Consider the following 21,157-nt stretch of genomic DNA (forward strand, 5'->3'; position numbering starts at 1 on the left):
AGGTTAGGTACTTGAGAAATTTAGTCATTTATCAGTTTTTCACGTGAGTGAACATCACTGCTTGTACCCCCATTTTCCTTAACTCCCCGGCTGCTGCTTGTCTTCATCCCCCCCCGCCCCCTTTTGGCATCATCTGCTTTGCTGCATGTCCTGCTAAAAATTTCTGACTGGCTTTTCATTTTAAAATAAAAACCAAATAGCTCACAGTACAAGCAAAGAAAGCAATAGCTTCCTTTTAAAAGAAACTCCCTCATGTAAGCTTCTGACATAGGATTTAAGTCAAGACTATGCATGTAATATGGGTGTAACAAACAAGATTGTTGGCTTGCGACCACCTTTTATTTCCTGTCCTCAGTTACATGATATAGGCCATCATTACAAAAGTTTCCATCCCTGCCATAGGCAGGGATCTGTATTTATTCAATGATCCAGTAGTGCCTCTCACACTGTGAATTTATTAATGCATTAATTTTAAATTGTGAGAAAGATATGTAGGCCAATGCAGCTGTTAATTTCCTTAAGCAATCCGCCTCCATCTGCCACAGTGAATTCTTTTTAACATCCCAAGTAGCAATCTCTAAATTTCGATATTGTTGGCTTACTGTTAATGTGCTTGTTTTATTTTCTTCTTCTAATGCAGGGGGTATATTAGGGAGGGCTTCCCACTTTGGGACTTAAGAGATGGTGTATGTAGGCTGCTCGCCTGTGTCCCCATCCCAGGGAGAACTAAAGCCAGACTCAAAGTCTGTTCCGGTCCTTCCTTCAGGACACTTTTATTCTTCCAATGCAAGTTCACACAGTGAGACAGGCCTTGTCTACATGGTGCCTTAGTCCTTCCCGGTAGGGGTGTAAATTGTAATGTGCACCAGTGTGTTGCACATCAACTGGTCGGCGTGGACCCTGCTGGTGTGCACTGAAAGTTCCCTCATAGTACTGCTTGAAATGGGAGTACACTGATGCGCCCTGGGGAACTTCTAGCGAGCACCAGCAGGGTCCACATGGGTCAGTTAGTCCATCACATGGTGGGGCAGCAGTGGTGTTGGAACAATTTTTATAGTGGGTGTGCTGAGAGCCACTGAACGACACTGTAAACCCTGTGTATGATGGAAACCACTTCAAGACAGGAGGTGCTAGCGCCCCTGTGGGGCGCCCGTGGGGCACAATAGAATTCACACCCTTGCTGAGGTGGACTAATGAACTATGTAGACAAAGCTCAAAATGAAGTTGTTCCTGTGACCAAAGCAGGCTGCAGGGACCCCAAGGCCCTTTCCCTTGCAGCTCTCTGCTCTGCTCTACATCCTGCCACAGGAGCCAATCACCTTCCTGAAACTCCTTCAGCCCTTTGTAGGAATCACCTGACCCCTTCCCAGCCAGGTCTGATAATCTGCTCTGCCAGGCCCAAACACCAGTTCTAAAAAAGGCTTCAGCTCCAAGGCCCTTAAAGTGGCAGACCACCCTGTTACAGCGTCTCATTTTAAAAAAAGGATAAAGAGAAGAAAAGATGATCGCTTTAGCAAAGCTATCACCAATGAAAATCAGTGCTTTTCCTCACTTGGGGCCCAATCCTGCTCCCACTGACTTCAGGGGGAAGAGGATCAGGTCCTTGATTTAAAAATACATCAGTTTAATTTTCCTTGCCTGGAAAATAAAGCACAAGAAATAAAAGGGCATCAGAGAAGATAAAAACCATTGCAGCGAGCCGAGTGCAGCAGCATGTATACTATTTCCAGTGAGCAGGGAGCTGCCTCTATAAGCCATGCCCCTTCTCCTCCCCAAATCCTCTCCTCCCCCCATACACAATGGGAGCCTCCCGAGACAGTGGCAGTAGAACCAACCAAAGCAGCAGCCTCCTCTTAAGACTGCACAGATTATCCTCTTTACCTACTGCTGTCTCCCTCTTCTAAGAGGGAACACATGGGATGGTGGTGCCCTGACTTTCTGGCACCTCCTTTAATAATTTTTCAACTCTGGTACTTATTATTTCAGAAGTTCAGGCAATGACTATTTGGCCAGGGAGAAACTGAGATTGATGTAGAGATCCTGTGAAGATTTAACCATCAGAATTACAATAGCTGAAAGGAAAATTAGTGATGGAATGGATATGTCTGAGCTAAGAAAATACAGTGTGACCACCAATTCTCTGTAATCATTCAAAAGAACAAGGTGGATAACTCAAATTATTGATATTGAAGGTCATATTTGCATAATATTGGCAATATGGCCATATACACAGATCCCAACACTGGAACTAATATGAATTGTAGTCTGCCCACTAATTTTACTCCATCCAGACAAACTCCTCACACGTCCTTTATCTCCTCTGCTACTTGCTCTAACAATGGAACATTAGATGCAATTGCTAAGAAGCAGTCCAGACATCAATAAATTATAGGCAGAGCTGGAACTATGAGCTATACTTAAGGTTACCTGATTCTTCTCACATTAAAACACTGTTTTCAGTTGCTTATGACTTTGACAAACTTTAACCACTTGAACTGAAATTTTCCATGCCACGTGTCTGCCTTAGGCTGAATTTATTTTTGGAAACGTTTAGCAAAATTTGTTTTGCTGTTTCAAGAATATTCTAACAACTGGTTAAAAATCTTTGGTGCAGGGTTGCCAGCCATCTGTAAATGTACAGACAGTCAGTACAAAAATGTACAATTTTAATACGGTCCATAAACCCGTAAATAAATGAAAATGTCCATGAAATTGGGTAAAAATAAAACATATTGTATTTTGACATTAATTATCGCCATTCAGAATCATTTCTTGTATCATAGAACTACACGGACCATGACTTTATCAATTTCCTGTTTTCTATTATTGCACATGCCCAAAGAACCTGATTGATCAATTAACTGCAAATAAAACAATTACGTAATTCCAAATTCCTGTGTACAGGATATTGTGAGTGTGTACACACTTTTGTGACAATATTGTATTGTTTTTGGCATTAAAAAAAAAAATCAACTTCAGCTCTTCATGTCATTAAAAACTAAAATGCAAGGTTGGCAACCCTGCTTTGGAGCCTCCATGCTTGGGGCAGGGACTTGAAACTGAGAGGTGGAGGTGGGTCACCCTAGAGACAGGTGTGTGCCTTTTGGTGTCCCCATGAAAATTTATTAATTTACAAATTTGGCAAATTGTAAGCCTTTGAAAAAAATCTCACTTCACATTCTGTAGAGACTTGTTAGAATCTGGCAGCTGAAGAGTCTATCTGCACAGAGTGCTCCTCCATCCCTGGGACTGCAGGAGTTGATCAAGACTTTCCCTGCAGCTGCTACAGGTCATTGTGGAGCTAGGCATAGAACTGGGAGCAGAGAGATCGTCTCTCCTGGGATTTCGGTGCTTCCGCTGCTGACACCCAGGTGAAAGCTGCCTGACTCAAAAACAGAAGGGACAAAAGCTAGATGGCGAGTGAGTGTGGAGGGAGCAGATTGCATAAAGAGCCGGGGAGTCAGGAGAAGACTGGGATCTAATAAGGAGCCTAGGGAGGAGGAACCAGGACTGGCAAAACAGGGACTAGGGTGAAAAGCTGAAGGGCAGTGTGAGAAAGAGATTGTATTGGGACAGTCTGGAGAGTACACAGGCAGACGGGATCAGAGCTTGGGGAGAACAGGTGTAGAAGGGTCTGTAACTGCTATACCATTTCCCTCCAGAACCTGGAATGGAACCCAAGATTACTGAGTTTCACCACTCCTTTGCTGTCAGCAAATATCTGTGAAACCGAATGGCAAAGTGTGCATCTCATCCCTTTCTAGTGCTGGCCCACTGCTCAAGGGGCAGAGGTATATCTAAGCGTTCCAACCCCACTGGTGATCCATATGGGAGTCAACATTATGCCACGTGGTAGATTTCTGTTTTTCAGTTTGCTTTTTAAAAAACTAGGAAACTATACACACAAAAAAACTATGTTAAAAGTATGTTAAGAACATATAAGTAACTTACTGAATTTGGGCCTTATTTAGTGTGATTACTCATGTGATTAAAGTTAAGGACATGTGTAAGTGCTTCATTGATTCAAGGACCATGTCATTTTTCAACCAGTGAGTTCATTTCTGATGAATTTATGAGGCACAAGGTACAGAATTTCTATCAGGATTTTGTTAGATCCCAAAATACATGATGATCTACAATATTTTCCTTTTAATCTCACCAGTTCGTCAGCAAATGCTGAGTGCATTCGCAATACTGTACATTTTCTTACAGTTACCACAGATTGTGCAATGGCCCAGGTCAGGTAGACTTAGTGGAAAGCTTGCTAAATCTTTAGCTGAAGCCTGGGGTCCTCATAGCTGTTTGTGTGCATTATCAGCTTCGTGACCTGAGGCTTATAGCAACTGTGTGTGACAAAGCTTTGCTACCCTCAGCAATGATAGTTTGGATTTTTTATTTATTCAATAAAAACTGGTGCTTAGATTCAGTTAATGGTTGCAAAGGTAACTAATAGCACAGACTGTTATAAAAAATGTAATGACTCAGTGGAAAATGAGACTTGGTCCATAAATTCCAAGCTGCTATGGTGAAACGTAGAGAAACTTAAGCTGTAAAAACACAGCGCTAGGTAGGAGTAGAGGAAATTGTGTGGGGATACAGGGAAGAGTGATGGGGTGGGGCCTCAAGCTTGGATAAACATCAAAAAACATTTAACATTCTGAGGTTCCCCTTCATTACATTAATATGTAGCTTGGCGACATGAGGTTACAGCATCCTTTTACAAGTAGGTTGTCTGTCTTAATGCTGGTGGGGGCGGGGAGGAGGTTGGTTGATTGTTTTTCAAATTTTAAATCCAGCTCTGTTAAGCTATTTAGGTAGTACAAAGGGGATCAGCAGGTTTTGAGGTCAGGTTTTGTAGGGGAACTCCCTGCTGGTGTATCTGTACTGATACTTGAATCCTGTACCTTAGATCCTTTGTTCTCTCTCTCCCAGTGTAGGAGAAGTAGAGAGTAAAAGGGGGCCTAGTGGAGATATTCTATGATCTATTAATTTACAATAGTACAATTGTACAATAGTACAATGGTACAATTTAAAGCTGTCTCATGCATCTTGAGGACTATTCCTCACCCGTCTCCTCTTTTCAGTGCTGATCAGAACTCTGGTGCAGAAGAGAACCTGGCCCATAGAATACAAGTGCTGACAGTCAATAATGTAGCACTAGACACTGTATGATCCCGGTGGGAGACGAGCTGGCTATTCTATTGCCACAAAAGAAAAATTGCCAGCAACAACAGCTTTTATGCTTTGACCTTCATATTCAACTCCTGTGTTCCAGCTGCACAAAATTCTCATGACTCCCTTCCTCAGAACCTGTATAATCCCCATGGACTCCATGAGACAACACAGACTATCTGCCTGAGTACATATTCAGGGTCCTGGGCAGGCTCATCCAGCTCACGATGCCATGACTTCACTGCTATTGTTATTCAAGATAGCTAGATCAAAGCAAGCATGGCTATGTCTACATGTGCTGCACTCACACCATTGATTGCCATGTAGACATACCCCGAGTCTTGTATCAAAAAATTTTTAAACTTCTACGGGTACAGCAACTTGAAGGAGTTTGATGTCAGGACAACCCGAAGATGCAATGATCAGTGTGTCACATCATTTTCATTTTATGTCATTTTGCTGAATTGCACCGTTCTCCCTAGAGTCAGCAGTGGGATCTGTAACTTCGGGCACCAGCCGTGAGAGGGCAGCATCTCCCACTAGCTGCAGCAACAGAGGAAGCAGTGAGCCTCTTTGCAGTCAAAATAATGGGGCAATCACACTTAAAGATCTGTGCTTGGGAGAAGAATGCATTAGTTCTGCAGCCAGATTGATCAAGAGGGGAGAACAAGCTGGGAGGGTATTATGTCTCCCTTTTCCCCCTAGTGAATACACCTGTGAGCAGAGGCAAGGAGGAAGTGAAGGGGAGCGGGGCAGTTGCAGCACATTGCCATGACAACAAGAAATGAGCAGAATTAGGCCACAGCCCCTCAATAACTCCATTATGACCTGCCTTGGGGAAGCAGCACTAGGATGGAGAAACAGTCCATTAGGCTACTTAAAGTTAATAAGCCCTTCTGGCACCTGGAGGTTGACTTCTCAGTAGCAATGCCAAATGCATCAGCACTTAACAGTGGGAGCTTCCGACGCACTGGCACCAAGAGGTTACAGTTAAAATTTTTGTTGTGCTTTTTCCAAGACTACTATTTGATTAATGCACTGGCCTAACAATATCAAGTGAAGACTAAGTGTCTTTAAGATCCTGTATCTCATGCAATAAAAGAGTAACTTTGGAATAGCTTAGTGGCTTGAAAAATACAGCTGCAGCAGGAGAACAATCTGTATTTTCCCATATTGTACCTGGGGATAACTTTCCAAAATTGAATTCTCCCTACACTTAAAAGGATTTATCTCAGGGGCCGGTAACAGACATGTTTTCAGATACACCACAATATATTTGTAAAGAAAACTCTTTTACAGAGATGGAGTTAAGGACAGAGGGAATTTTGGTGAAATTACTGGCCCGGGGATCAGAAAATGTGAGTGAAATAGCTGGCTCTGTTTTGTGTGGTCTTTGTTAATCTCTCTGTGCCTCAGTTTCCCATATGGGAAATGGGGATGATAATAATACTTCCCCTCATTAGAGTGTCGTGAAGATGAATTAATTAATGTTAGTGAGGTATTCAGACATCACTGGGATGTGTGCTGTATAAATGCCTACATAGACAGATAGACTCAGATCCACAAAGAGACTTAGTCATGCTGAGTGTTGCGATACCTAACTTTTAGGAGCCTAGAAAAATCACAGGAGCAACACTGCGAGCCACAAAGTTTGATTTAGCACATAGGCTCTCTACACAATGAATGGGGAGTGATAGGTGCCTTTGAATGTGATCCACAAAAGCCAGCACACTAGACAGGGAGCTGCCTAAACTAACCAATGGCAGATGACAAGAAAAGGGGTGAGTGTTAAGCCCGGCTCCTCCCTTGGAGATAGGCACCTATCTCTGCTTGGCGATCCAAAAATGGAACCCATTAGCTGGCTTAAGTGCTTCAGTAGTTTCATGATGGAATGAATTAGGTGCCTGCCTTGTGCCACACAAAATGGGGAATTGGGGAGGGAGGAGGAGGAGATGGTGTGGTCCGAACCTTATAACTTTTAGCCCAGTGGTTAGAACAGGAGGTGGTAGGCCCTGGGTCCAGTCCCCCTGCACCAATCAAATCCTCACCCTTTCCTTCTTTGCCTAGATTTTGCATGGGACCTGTTCTGGTAGGTGTCCTCAGAGGCTGCCTACATGACCGGGCACCATAAGGAAGTTAGTTGGCTGAAGGCCTACCTTTCCTCTAATTGTGTGTTGCTCTGGGGCTTAGGCAGATGCCTAAAGTGAGGTAGTGGTGCTCATGCACAGAAACGTAAGTACCAAGGGAACTTTCACTGTGAAAATTCGGATGGTGATTGAGTTTAGGAGCCTCTGAGGCTCAGCGGGAGTTTTGTGGATCACCGTGGAACCAGAACTGGAACGTAGGTGCCTAAACCTGTGATTTAAGTGCCTACATTTGGGGTTTAGGCACCTAAGTACCTTTGTGGTTCTGAACCACTGTGCTTTGGGCTGGTTCAATGGCCGTCCTCTTCTCTCCCCATTTGGCTCTTAAATGTCACATTGAAGTTAATTTTATTCGATGTGCAGTCCTACAGGAAGGGCATGGGTTTTTTTCCCTTATGGTAAATTCAATAGAATTCAGCCTGCAGAACAGCAAACCTACTTCAGGAAAAGTGAGATTTGTCAGTTCTAGGAGCGAGCTCTTAGCTCTGCTGATGCCAATGGCAAAATTCCCCAGGACTCCACCTCCGGGTACCACACACATTGTCCAATCCAAGGCTGGCATTTGCATAGATGCCCAAAGGAGTTGGGCACCCAACTCCGGCTTCAGCTAGTGCTCTAACAATAGCACTGAGGCCACAGCATCATGGGCAGTGGCTCAGGCTAGCCGCCCAACTACAATCCCACCTGACCGCCAGGAATGTACTCAGGGGGCAAACCCGAGCTGCTGCCTTAGCCACATGCTATTTTTACATGCTAGCTGAAGCAGTCACACTTCCCAGCTGCCGTGTAGAGGTAGCTGCAGACTTCAGGGGTGCTGCTCTCTGTCCTGCACTGGGGCTTGGGGAGTGGAGTGGTGGGAAACAAGCAAAGCCTTGGCCCCACCCCTAAATGTGCCAACCAACAGAGTGAGGCCATCACAGAGGCAAAAATTGTCTGCTACGGGTTTATACAAGTGCAGAGCCCGGAAACTAATTGTGACTTAGCTGTTCTTTGTTTTCTGGTCTCCTTGTGAAGCAGTACAGCTATACATTGGCCCTGACCAAGGGCAGAATGTTTAATTATAATCTAGCATGCAACTGGTAGATCCACACATGTCCCTGTACCTCCACTTAGGTTGTGGTGTTTTATATCTATGTTTAGCTTCTTAACGCCAAATAGCAAAATTGCACCAAGGGCTAGAAGATATGGTTCTATATTTACTTCTGCTCTCCTTTCCGAAGCTTCCAGCAGCACCCACAGGTGAGGAACACAGAGATATCTGAAAGCTTTGCAAGCACCTCCTAGATCCACGCACCTTAGGCTTAACAACTAAGGAAGGATACCTGAAGCAACAACTCTCACAGATACAGTTAAATAATATTGCTTTTTCAGGGTGAAAAGAATCAGAATAACATTAATGGCATCGATATTACAGAGGAGACTATAACTTCAAGCTTGTGTGCAGAAAATTCATCAGAAAGGATGTTTATATTATTGTCTCAAGCTTCAAGACTGATAGTTTCTTTCTGAATGCAAAAAATAAATTAGCAAAATGACTAACATTGAACAATAGATCTTCATTCAGATTATGTTAGCTCGAAGTTTAAAAAAAGAGAAATGCATATAAATTTAGAAAATGATCGCACTCTCTAACATATACATGTTGAAAGGCAGCAATTATATTTCATGATTTTGTTAAATTGCACAATAATTTAAAATACAATTACCATTTAAAATGAAAAATTGAAAAGGATAATTATATCTCATTATGTCAGCTGGGTTATTCAGATGAACATTGTATACTATTGGATAGATACAGTGCCGTGGAGTCTTATAAATGTCATAGGTTTAGCTAACCCACAATTACCAGCCTTTTGTGGTTTGAAGATGTTTTATAAATGAAGACTATTGATATGTATAATAATGATTAGTTTAAAAACATGTTAGCTGAAAAACGGCAAGAGAAAAATAATTTTTAAAAAATCAGTACACGTGTAAAATAGTTCCAAAGTGTTTAACTTACTAAGAGTTGTAACTTCTTTTAGTGTTTGAAGCTTTGCATAGAATAAACTTTATTCAAAATGTAAGCCTTCTTTTAAATGAATTCATGAATGTGGCAGCTCATTTTCAAATTTGCATCCCCTGTTTCACATTGGGCTCTCAAATGCTCATTTTAGGTGCAGGCCTAAATGTGGATTTGAACTCTTAAATGCGGACTCAGGCATGCTAAGGTATCCGGTTTTGAAAATTGGGACTCCACATCTTTCAGCTGGTCATTGCTGACAGTTTAGTTTGGACCCAGCCCATTTCACACTAAATATGCTGTTAATCGATTGCTTGAATAAAGCTATCAGAAGATGAAGCAACAGTTTAGGGAATTTTCTAATCTGCCCTTTTTGCCATAATCAAATATATCTCTCAGTGTTGAAGGTTTTGGTAAAAGCCAAAATGGAACCTACTGCATGAGGTGGAGATCTTTTAGAGTTTTGTTTATGTTCAGATTATTCAACCTGGTGCAGCTGCTTCGTACCACACCACCAGCAGATTATAATCCTAACACCAGTGTAGCAGGCCATTGGAAGATCAACTCTGTGTTGGGGGATCTTCTGGGAGTGGAGAGCCAGCTTTTGGGCTTCTTATTCTGCTGATCTTCCCCACTCTGACTAACCCAGGAGGCCTGGCTAAGAGAGTCCCACATGGCCACTGGCATAAGGCTGCCTTAAATTATGCTCAGGGACCAGGTTGGCACAGATTGGGTTCAGGACTGGGGAAAAGCCAAGGCCACCTTTGCATATACAGCCCTCCTGAGCTATGGAGTCTGCTTTTAGGCATTAGCCAAAAATGTGTACAGTAAGTCAAACCCTGAAATCCATACTCACCTTTTACTTAATTGTTACTCAGGCAAAATTCCCATTAACATCTACTAGAAATGTGCATGAGTTAGGAGCAATTAAAAACTAGTTAAGCATTTGGCCAACATTTGTAAGTCCCATAAATGCTGGCATGAATTGAACACAGACCTTAAAGAGGACAGGTTTGTTTTTGGATCTACACTTATTGTTTTAATACTTGAAATCCTTCACAGTTGTATTAACTTGCATCCATTAAGCCTCCCAGCATTCTTAAATATTTTCTTGTATCAATGCTTGTCACTCAGAGTTTAATCTTAAATCTGAATATAATCTCATTTATGCAAGGATATCCCATTAATCACAAAATACCCTACTGGTTACAAAGTATGATCCATTAACCAAGTAATCATGCAGTTAGATTTGTGTCACACTTATTAGTTTTGTAAGGTCAATGTTTTGGTTTTTTTTAGAGCTTTTAGATTCAGTTTCGTTTAATAAATTAGGCTTCCGATGAAAGATTGATAATCTAAATTACTTCTGATGAAATACTCTAGAAAACATACAGGCACTCCCTCAAGGCAGAAGATAAGCTTTATAACATTATTACTGTCAGCACATGTTCTGTTTAGCACCTGGCACTGATTCACTGAAAGATATGAAACATCCAGCAGGTAACAATGTCTTTTTATTTCTGAACATAGATCAAGATCAAGGTACAATGTGCGAATAATCCATCCCTTTATACTGAGTGGCATGAATCCTTCACAAATCACTATGGCCCAGATTTTTAAAAGTATTTAGGTGTTGTTCTCTTCAGTGCCAGGTCTAAGTGACATAAGAACCTAAATCTCATTTTCAAGTGTCTCAAGCACCTAAGAGGTTAAGTCCCATTGACTGTCAATGGGACAGACTCCTAAATCAATTAAGCCTTGTGATGCTGAGTCGAGCAACACTGAAATACTTTTAATAATTTGGGCCTCTCTCTCTTAAAGGCTAGGTAGTTATTTTGGTAATTATTTTGTATTTATGTTTGCTAATATATTAGGAATATAATGTGCTTTGAGTGTGTGTTTCAAAACCACTTGCAGGAACTACCCAGATATCAATAGAAATGGTGCATCTAACCCCGCTCCACACTTGAAAATCCTGCCCCTAAGTACTATGATGATGATCACACTATAAATAGGAAGTACATGAGGTAACATTTCAAATTGGCTTCCACACAGCCTCTGAATGAGTGCACGTTAATTATCTGGGTACTCATAAACATCCCCTTGATAAGGAAAAAAAAGCAGAGTAGTCATGCGATGAAGTTCCATTCCAAGGTACTGTACGGGTCATACAACTAAAGGTCCAAGCTAAAGGGTCTTACAGCCCTCTAAGGACATAAAGGGGGCAAATTATCTAAGAGCTTCCCAAACTGCACTCACAGAATTATTGGACACACCAGTGTGCATGTGTAAGCAGCTGCATTTGCAAATGTAAATTAGATATACACATGCCTCTTTTTCATGCACAAGCACCAATTTGTGCACACACATGCAGATTTCTCTGTTGTGATCCTAAAAATGATTCATGCCCTTTCTCCAAGTTTTTGTTTGTTTTTTAAATTAATTTGGCCTTTAGTCTCTCTAGGCGTCAGTTCCCCATCTGTAAAATGGGGATAATAGTATTTCCCACCTCACAACATGTGGTGAGGATACATTAATATTTGTGAGGTTCTCGGATACTGCAGTTATGGGGACCATAACTAGCTACATAGCTATTAAAAGCCTTTTATGTTTCTTTAAAGGGCTTATGAGGCTTATTGCTAGTATGTGATCTTAAAAACCTTTCATGTATATTTACCAACTCAAAACTTCTAGAAAAGAAACTTGTCTTACCCGGAGCTTTTTTCCAAATTTGAGCTGAAAGGCCCAGTTCAGCTCCCAGTAACTCGGCTGTAAATCAGAAAAACAACTGATGTCAATGAAGTTACTCCAGATTTACATCACTATAAGTGAGAATGGACTTTAGCTCTGTAGGGCCCAATCCTCTGTTCATTTCCACCTCTTAATACTACCTCTGAATGAACTTTAGTTGAGTTGCACAGGCTGTAAGTCATAGCAAAATTTGGCCCTTGGTATTTGGAATATTCTATCAGTAGACAATGTGTTAATTCCATCACAGACCAGATGTGTATACTGTAATATATCCACAGCTCACAGAAACAAACTCACTTGCTTTTACTTGGGCATTTAGTTTATCCCAGCTTCCTGCCAGTTCAGGATTGTTCCTTACTGCACATTTTATAGTGTCTTGCCCCGTCTAATTTAAACATTTTCAAATGATTTGGAAGTAGGTTCCTTCGAGACTGCTCCACACTCTGACAGATATTTTTGTCAGGAACTTTTATCCATAATTTTGCCTAAATTTTAATTATCTTAATTCCCTCCCATTACTCCTAGTTTATACGTCTTTGTACTTTCCTAAATAATTCCTCTACCTCTTTGGTGTCGACAGCTTTGAAATATTTGCGGAGTTACTTTCCCATCCTTTGGGTGTCACATAGGAAAAACACACATATATAAATATATATGATTGCTCTATTAGCAAGGAAGATTAAGAGTTAAATATTGTATATATAACTCCTAATCTTCCTTGCTAATAGATCAATCCCTTCCAGTACCAACATATTTTTTTGTTTTTGACCCCCCTTCCTTCCTGTGTGTACAGCTTTCTGGTTTGCAGGTGCTCAATGCTGATCACAATAACTCATTAGCAGCCTCACATTCTGGAATATTTTTGTCAGGAACTTTTATCCATAATTTTGCCTAAATTTTAATTATCTTAATTCCCTCCCATTACTCCTAGTTTATACGTCTTTGTACTTTCCTAAATAATTCCTCTACCTCTTTGGTGTCGACAGCTTTGAAATATTTGCAGAGTTACTTTCCCATCCTTTGGGTGTCACATAGGAAACACACACATATATAAATATATATGATTGCTCTATTAGCAAGGAAGATTAAGAGTTAAATATTGTATATATAACTCCTAATCTTCCTTGCTAATAGATCAATCCCTTCCAGTACCAACATATTTTTTTGTTTTTGACCCCCCTTCCTTCCTGTGTGTACAGCTTTCTGGTTTGCAGGTGCTCAATGCTGATCACAATAACTCATTATCAGCCTCACATTCTGGAATTAAAACACACCATAGAAGAGACAAACAGAGAAACTTCAATCTTGAGCAAGCGGAGCAAAAGTGTCAAAACATTGCAAGCTTAAAAAAAGAAAAAGACTTCACAGTTCTGGAGACCAGAAACTGGCACTAACATGGAAATTATTATTATTCAGGGCCAGAGTCCCCTTCAGCAGCATTAAGAATTTATTACAAAAATGAGGTTGTGGAGAAATCTGGTTGCTGAAGAACTGAGCTATTGAAAGTGGGGTAAATTAACAGTATCCAAACACAACTTGAATATAATTTTATGAACAAGCAGGGAAACTGTTATTCAGATGGAGTTTGGAATGATCTAACTAAAGCCCCAAACCTAAAACTTTGAGCCAGACTGACTGACATAAGATGACTCATTGTTGGTAATCCATCTGCCCATGTCAGTAAGGTTACTCACCTGTATAAGTCTTTGCAGCATCAGGCCATGCTCAATATTAAAAAATAAAACTGGACTAAAGCCACTAGATCTAGGGCCAGATTGTTCCCTGTGCAAATGCCATCACAAGGACACAGAGGAGACAGACTGTTCTTCCTGTGTTGAGTGACAACCGGGAGGCTGTTTAGACCCCTGCTTCAATGATTTCTTTAGGGATTTTGGGGGGCATAGACTCACTGGGGTGCTGGTCTGCCTGTCCACACCCCATTCCATCACATTCCTCTCACCTCTACCCTGCCACCACTGTGTTTCTGTCTGCACCCTGGAATGCCCCCTATGCTGGAGGCATTTGCAAGAGCCTGGATTATATTTTAAAAGAGGGTTTAAAATTAATGCATGCATTTGCTCAAACTCACTCTTTTAGAAACAGTTGATTAAACCAAGTCAGTGAGAGGGGAAAGATGGCAAGACAGGAACAACCAACAAAATCATTTGTAAAGGTAAAAGGAAATAGATTTGCTACAATGGATGTCATAGGAGTGCACAATATACTGACAGACAGATGGGGAGGGACTAATCAGAGACAGAGAGAGGTGTCCTGTCCTGATATTCATCTAAGTTACACCAATATAAGGTTAGAGTAACTCTTCTGAAGGCATTGGTACTGTGTAGAATTCACTAATGACAGCTTTGAGATTTTATCGTGAGTGATGTGATATTTGGTGTTTTTCCTAAAGCTCTGGCTCATGGAGACATGCAATTATCTGAGAATCTCAGCTTTCATTAGGAAAAAGGAAAAGTCTAATTCTCCTGGTTGCAGGGGAACAGGGTTGGATTTAGGGGTAGGCAACCCAGGCAACCGCCTGGGGTGACAGGCTTGGGGGGGCACCAGGCTCAGGATGCTGTGCGTGAATAATTTACAAATCCTAGTGTGCAAATTTACAGATTTACAGATCCTAGTGTGCAAATTTATCATCTTATATGACAGGGATAAATCATGCACACAAATCGTGCATCAAAGTTATGAAATGGGCTACAGATACAATAAAAAATAAGGTATTCAAAAGTTTAACAAATAGGGAGCAGGTGCTGAAGACATTCCTTGCCTGGGGCGCCATTTGGTCTAGGGCTGACCCTACAGAGAAAAGTTTATAAACCATATACCCGAAAGGCTCAAAACCTAGGAAGCAACTAAAAGGAAACTAACAATTTTTTTTTAAAAAAAAATCTCATGATTTTAAGCCAATCTCATTTTTGTTTTTTTATTTTGGGATATTTAGGGTTGGCAATGCTGAAAAATCTGTGAGAGAGTCAAGTGCAATGTAAAGTTGTAGCATAGCTCCCACTTCTCTGCCTAGCTCGGGGAGCAGCATTAATCCACAGCAACTCTCCCTCCTTGGATGGTGCCCTGAGAGTTGCTCCTCACCGTCTTAAACTACTATAACCAGTGGTGAAAGCAGAATCAGACACAGTAGGGGAGAACAAAAGTGCATTAAAGGGAGGGGAGGGCAGAGGGATTAGGAGCACGAGGTAGAAGTCAGACTGAATTTAGTAACTCATGTGAGCTCAGATTTTACAGGAGACAGCCAAGCTGTCCAGCAGAGGGAAGAGGGCAAAAGAGGCAGTTTGCCCCGAGACCCCTGTTTGAAAAGGACTCCAAACTGAGAGGAGTTGCAATCTGGTGCAAACCTAAGTGGTGCTGTGACCACATGCGCTAAGTTGCAATGTCAGGAACAAGAAGCCAGGCCCAGCTCCGTGGGACAGGAGTCACCACTGCAGGGTTAGTGTAGGGTGGGCTCACTCGCCAACATCCCCTCCCCCTCCCCACAACCCCCTGTAGTATTATTTTTGGAAGGGTGGGAGGGCCTTCAGTTTCAGATTTTGCCCTGGGCCCCCCAAAACTTCTGTGCAGCCTGGGAGTGAGATGAACAAAGAATTCTGAGAATTGTCTTGTCAAGCCACGGTTCTTTAACTCCAGTAACCTTTTACCTAAAATTGAACACCCCTTTGCATTTCTTTGGCTGCTTCTGCTCATGCTAGTTCACATCACTAGGGAAACAGATAAACAAGCAACCATATTTTATCTGAAATGCCATTGTGGATTGGTAAGCAATCTCATTCAAGGCTTTGAATACTGATGGATGAAGGAATTACAGCTTCCAAAATACACACAGTGAAAATGCCTCTCTCATTCTACAAAAATAATGCTCAATGAAATTTTAATTCCCATATTTTGAAGGTCCTCTGCTTTTCTCTTATTGATCTAATCGTACAAGAAGTTGTGGAGGAAGAGATTAATCTTGTTGCTATTTTTCTCTATTTTTTTAATCTAGATGATACGTCTTGCAGATGTTAAAAAGGGAAGCATAGCTCTGTTTCTAAAGTACAGTGTGTGAAGAGGAGAAAAGTTATGGGAAAGTCATACAATAGCATCAGGGAGGGTAGGTAAAAAGGAAAGGTGGCAGATGCCATATAGCCTCAAAACCATTATGCAGAACAATAGGAGGTGTGGCACCACTACAAGTAGTAGTGTGAAACAGCAGCCAAAAGCAAGCCGCAGTTGGGTCTGGACAACATTACAGAGTTAGGTCTACACAAGGCAACTTACATCAACCTATGTAAGCGTCTGCACTAAAATTTTGCTCCAGCCAATGTAACTGCCCCATCGTGCCAACTTTATAACTCCACCACCATGACAGCCATCAAGTTAGTACAGTTGGTGCAAGCGTTCCTAGTGAGGACACACAAAGCATAGTGTGGACACGCAAAAAGGATTTAATTACTCTGACAGCTGTATACCAAAGTAAGTTAGGTCAACTTAATTTTGGAGTATAGACATGGCTTTAGTCTTCAACCTCTACCTCTCATTGGAGGGGTAATTAAAGCATTGCAGGATGAGAAAAACAAGCAAGGAAAATAACTGTTGCCAGAGTTCTGGGGCAGGAAGTGCCTTGGGGTGAAACCTGACTCCATCGAAGTCAATGGGCGTTTTGTCATTGATTTCAATGGAGTCAGGATTTAGCCCTGTATGTGCAGATGGTCTCAGAACCATGGAAAATGCTCCTGTAGTTCTTCAGATCCACAACCACTACATGTTAGAAGGACCTTAGATCCTGCCAATTGGTCCCTTAAGCCCCAGTCAGTGCACTCTTTCACATGTGCTTAACATTGCTGATGTGAGTAATCATATTGAGTCAACTGGACTGCTTCTGTGAGCAAAAATAAGCAGAGGTGCAAATGTTTACCAGTCTGGTGGCCTACCTTCACAGCTGAGCTGAGTCAGAAAAGATGGCAAATTTCAGCCGTTAATATCTTTGAATAAAGGGATATGTGAAGGCTAGGTACTAGATTCAGTAATTGGGTATTGTGGCAATATAACCATCCATTGAACTGGCATTTCATTACATGAGCTGTGGGAAAGCAATACATATTTTTATGAAAGTTCATATTAAAAAATTTCTCATTTTGAGATAAGCCATTTCATAGTGCAACAATTTTGTTTTTCCATGATATTTCAACACAACCGTTTTTTTCACACAGGAGATGTTTGAAATGATTTCCTCTAGGAAGCTGAAACAGTGTAGAGTCACTCTCTGCATTGGATCTCCTATCCCATTGAATACAGTCTAGTTTTGTCTCCTTATGTTCAAATTCTTCAATGGGATGAGTCCTATAGCCATGCATCCCACAGTAACTATGTTCAGCCTGAACAAGATCAACCAGTAGGGAGAGATGCATAAATGAAGGGGACAGACCCATGCTAAATAAACAGAGCTGTGCTAAATAGCTGACTCCCACAAGAGATAACGACCCTGGATATTACACTTTGCTTGCAAAACTCATCTCTTTGACTTTGCTTCTCTTCTATTTCTTCCCAGACAAATGCAAGTTGTCAAAGTATTTCTCCTGCAGGCTGAGAGGGAAGAAAAAGATGGTCACTATTTCTATTTTTCAATACTTAGAGTCACTCAGATAATACAGGACTGAGCACCATTAAAGTAATAGACATTTTCTTTTGTGAGGTTGGGGAAATTGACATGTTTCATGAAGTTACCATTAACATTTCAGCGGGTGCACCTCATGGACAGAGTCTTGATCCATCTTTAATACAGGCCAATGTTTCTCTAAATAGACGGAGTGTGAACTGAAGCATGAATGACTTTCCCTATTCTTTTCTTAACACATCCTTTTGCCATATTTCCCTGTCCCTCCCTCTTTCCTGGCACACTCTGGCAACTGGTCATTAAATGATCAAGCACACTTAAAAATGTTGATCATGCTTATTACTTTTTCCAGTGTTTCACTGTTGCCAGCACTTTTCCCTTCCAAATGGAAAACACTTTTGAAAACATGTTTTGCAAAATATCAAGATCATTTTAAACAATGCTCTCTTGGTTAGTTCCTTCCTTTTCCTTCCCCCCATACTTGTTCTTGCTCTTTGGTTTTTTTGGGGCAAATTTAAACCTGCTAAATCTTCACAAGGAACAAATAATTGAACCATCATTTTCTCATGCTTTGTTTCTGCTCCAGTTATAAAATTCTCATTATTATGTTCAAGAATACTACTTTCAACCCTTATTACGTTTGAAAATCTTAAATACCCAAAGCAAAACAAATAAAAATCCAGTGCCAACTCTAAAGCTAGGAGTGTCTCAAAATAATTCAAATAGAGCTAGAGAATCCTCCTAACGATTAGGTTTAAGAAAGTAACAAAAAGGAAATATGAACTTTGGATCACCTATGATTCTCTCATATGTTAACTCCATTGGATGCCCTAGCAGAGTTTTTTGGTCTTTATATGTTTTTAAGGGCAAATACTGTGTCTGCCTTATTAATAAATCATAATGAAAACGCTCCCAATGAGCAAGTGAAACATTCGTGCATGAAGAGTTCTATGATCATAACATTGATTCAAATATATATTAGCTTTTTACTTTTATTTGCCTTTATACTTAAGTTTCTAAAAGGCCATTACAAAAAAATGGGAGAATGAAGGAAACTGAAAATGATTATAAAAGTACTTCACAATATCCTTTTAATTATAGTGCAATGTTAAGGTGTCAGGAGATCTGGCTGCAAAACTAAAAAACTTCAAGAATTATCTTTGATTGAAATTTTTCATTTGAAAAATGTTGGGTTTCTCACATGAGGTTTTGAAATCAATTCAAAACAAAAATTTTTGTTTCAAATTGACACTGCAAACTTTAATGCAAATTTTAGTTTCATTTTGACTTAAAATATAATTTCATTTCAGTCTTTTGTTCGGATCACAGACTTAAATTATTGTTTTGTTTCAAAACTACAGTAAAATAAGACTCAATCTAAAGGAAAGAAAAGTTGTCATTTATATTTCAAAATATTGATTCTAAAATAAAACCCTTTTGTTTCAATATCTTCCACAGGAAAATCAAAACTTTTTTTGGAATTGACATTTCCTGTGAAAAATTTTGGTTTCAGCAAAATCATATTTTTCAATAAATAAACTTTAAATATAAAAAATTTCAACCAGCTATAGGTATCAGGACTTTTTCACCACAAATCAGAAGGTGCCATATTTTCAGTATGGATGTATTTGAATGGATTAGGAGTCAACGGGTATTTCTACACTGCAACAGAAACCTGCAGCTGGCCTTTGTCTGCTGACTTGCTCATGAAGCTTGGGATGTGAGGCTATAAAATAGTCTGGGCTCAGGCTGAAGCCCAATTTTTAAGAAATCCCCACCTCGTGGGGTTTCAGAGCCTGGACTCCAGCCCAAGCCAAAATGTCTATGCTGCCATTTTATAGCCCTGCGGTCTGAATCCTGAGAGCCTGAGGCAGCTGATGAGGCCAGCTGCAGGGTGTTCTACTGCAATGTAGACAGAAACAAAGACATACTGTTTTGCCTTTCCTGACCTTTTATTTGAATTGAAATAGAGTTAAGTTTAGAAAGTAGTTTGAATTTCTTATCAGCTAGAAGTATGTTTGTCTAATAAGGGAGAAATAACAGCAGGCCTCCCATGAGTATCAGAGCATTATCATAAATATTTATTATTTGTGTTACAGTAATGCCTAGAAACCCACACTAGAATCCGTGCCCTATAGGGCTAGGAGCTGTACATATGAACAGTAAGAGACAGTGCCTGCTACAATCTGAGTAGAAAAAAAGACAATATTTGGGAGAATTAGTAGCATTCCTGTTTTACAGATGGGAAACTAAGTCACAAAGAGACTGAGTTGCCAAAAGGTTTCAAAGGAAGTGAAGGATAAAGGAAGGACTTGAGAACAGATCTGCTGAGTCCCACTGTTGTGCCTTAACCACAAGACCATTTTGCTTCCCTAATACAGCTTTATAAGGAGTCCCAATGTCTGCTTAACAAAATTCTGCTAGCCTTTATTATAGATATAGACATATTATATACATATATTAGAAAATGTTAGTACTGCAATTTGCTATTGCTTACCATATACATTATGCAATTCTTTAATGAAACCAGAAGATTTTACCTGTAATCAGAATGCACAAAAAGGTCAGTATTTCATTTAACAGATGTGTGGTTTTAAATTACAATAAAGTTAACATCCCATAAGGCTGACTTTTAATTAAATGATGCTCATTAATATCTTTCTCTGTCAATGTAAATGAGGACTTGTACACCTCACTAAATCTCTCTGTAGCATCCCATTCTGTAGCTATCCTCTATGGCCTAAGAAAGGAGTATCATAAATAAAGAGGTTACTTCTATTACCTGTGATATACTGACATTCCAACCCAATGATACTGTAGGTGCTGTTTTCACATTGTATTAGTTCAAACCTTGAAATTACATTATAGTCTGCCCTGTTCCAAGATGCTCGCCTGCAGCATTCTATAAGCTTGCTGTCATATCTATTTAGTTATGGATGATGCTTGGATTTTAGACTCCTGAGGTCAAAATTTACTATATGTACATATACAGACAGAGAGCTACATAGCTAGCTTGGCAAACTGCTAATGTATGACTGTCCTTGTGCTGCAAAGTTAACTGCCCTCTTCTGAATAACAGATAACATGGATCCAAAATTTAAGCAGTTATGTGCACAAACAAATAATTGAATAGGAAACTTGGATAGATTGGGGATTGGTAACGAAGCGAGTTAAGCTTGAGCTTCAAAGTTCAGAATATTAGGATCCTGGTTCAAGCTCATTTCTAGTAATAGGATAAAGATGTTTCCCTGCTGGGTGGCTGATTCTAGGACACTAGTGACTAATGCCAACATTTTAAAATGTAACTGGTGATTTTAGATTCCCTCAAGTTTTAGTTGCCCAACTTGTGACATCTCAAGTCTGATTTTCAGAAAGTACTGAGTACCTACACTCTGAAAATAGGCCCCTTCAACTTGTCTTAAGTTAGGCAGCCAAACAAACTAGACAGACACTTAAAATCTTGCCCAAAAA

At 40.4% G+C, this 21,157-nt stretch overlaps 1 long non-coding RNA gene across 1 annotated transcript in view; it reads right to left on the reverse strand.

Annotated features, from left to right (window-relative positions):
• The window catches only part of LOC137141442 (uncharacterized), a 60,549-nt gene that overhangs the window by 6,131 nt on the left and 33,261 nt on the right, over positions 1-21,157 (reverse strand). Inside the window, exons 2-3 of the long non-coding RNA XR_010916635.1 lie at positions 20,184-20,226; positions 12,031-12,087 (exon numbers count right to left, since the gene is read on the reverse strand). This is a non-coding gene — a long non-coding RNA (uncharacterized lncRNA). The remainder of the gene's footprint in view (positions 1-12,030; positions 12,088-20,183; positions 20,227-21,157) is intronic.

Source organism: Emydura macquarii, unplaced genomic scaffold, assembly GCF_026122565.2.
Source record: "Emydura macquarii macquarii isolate MOO-44397 ecotype Brisbane River unplaced genomic scaffold, CSIRO-AGI_Emac_v2 contig_3062, whole genome shotgun sequence".
Classification (NCBI taxonomy): Eukaryota; Metazoa; Chordata; order Testudines; family Chelidae; genus Emydura; species Emydura macquarii.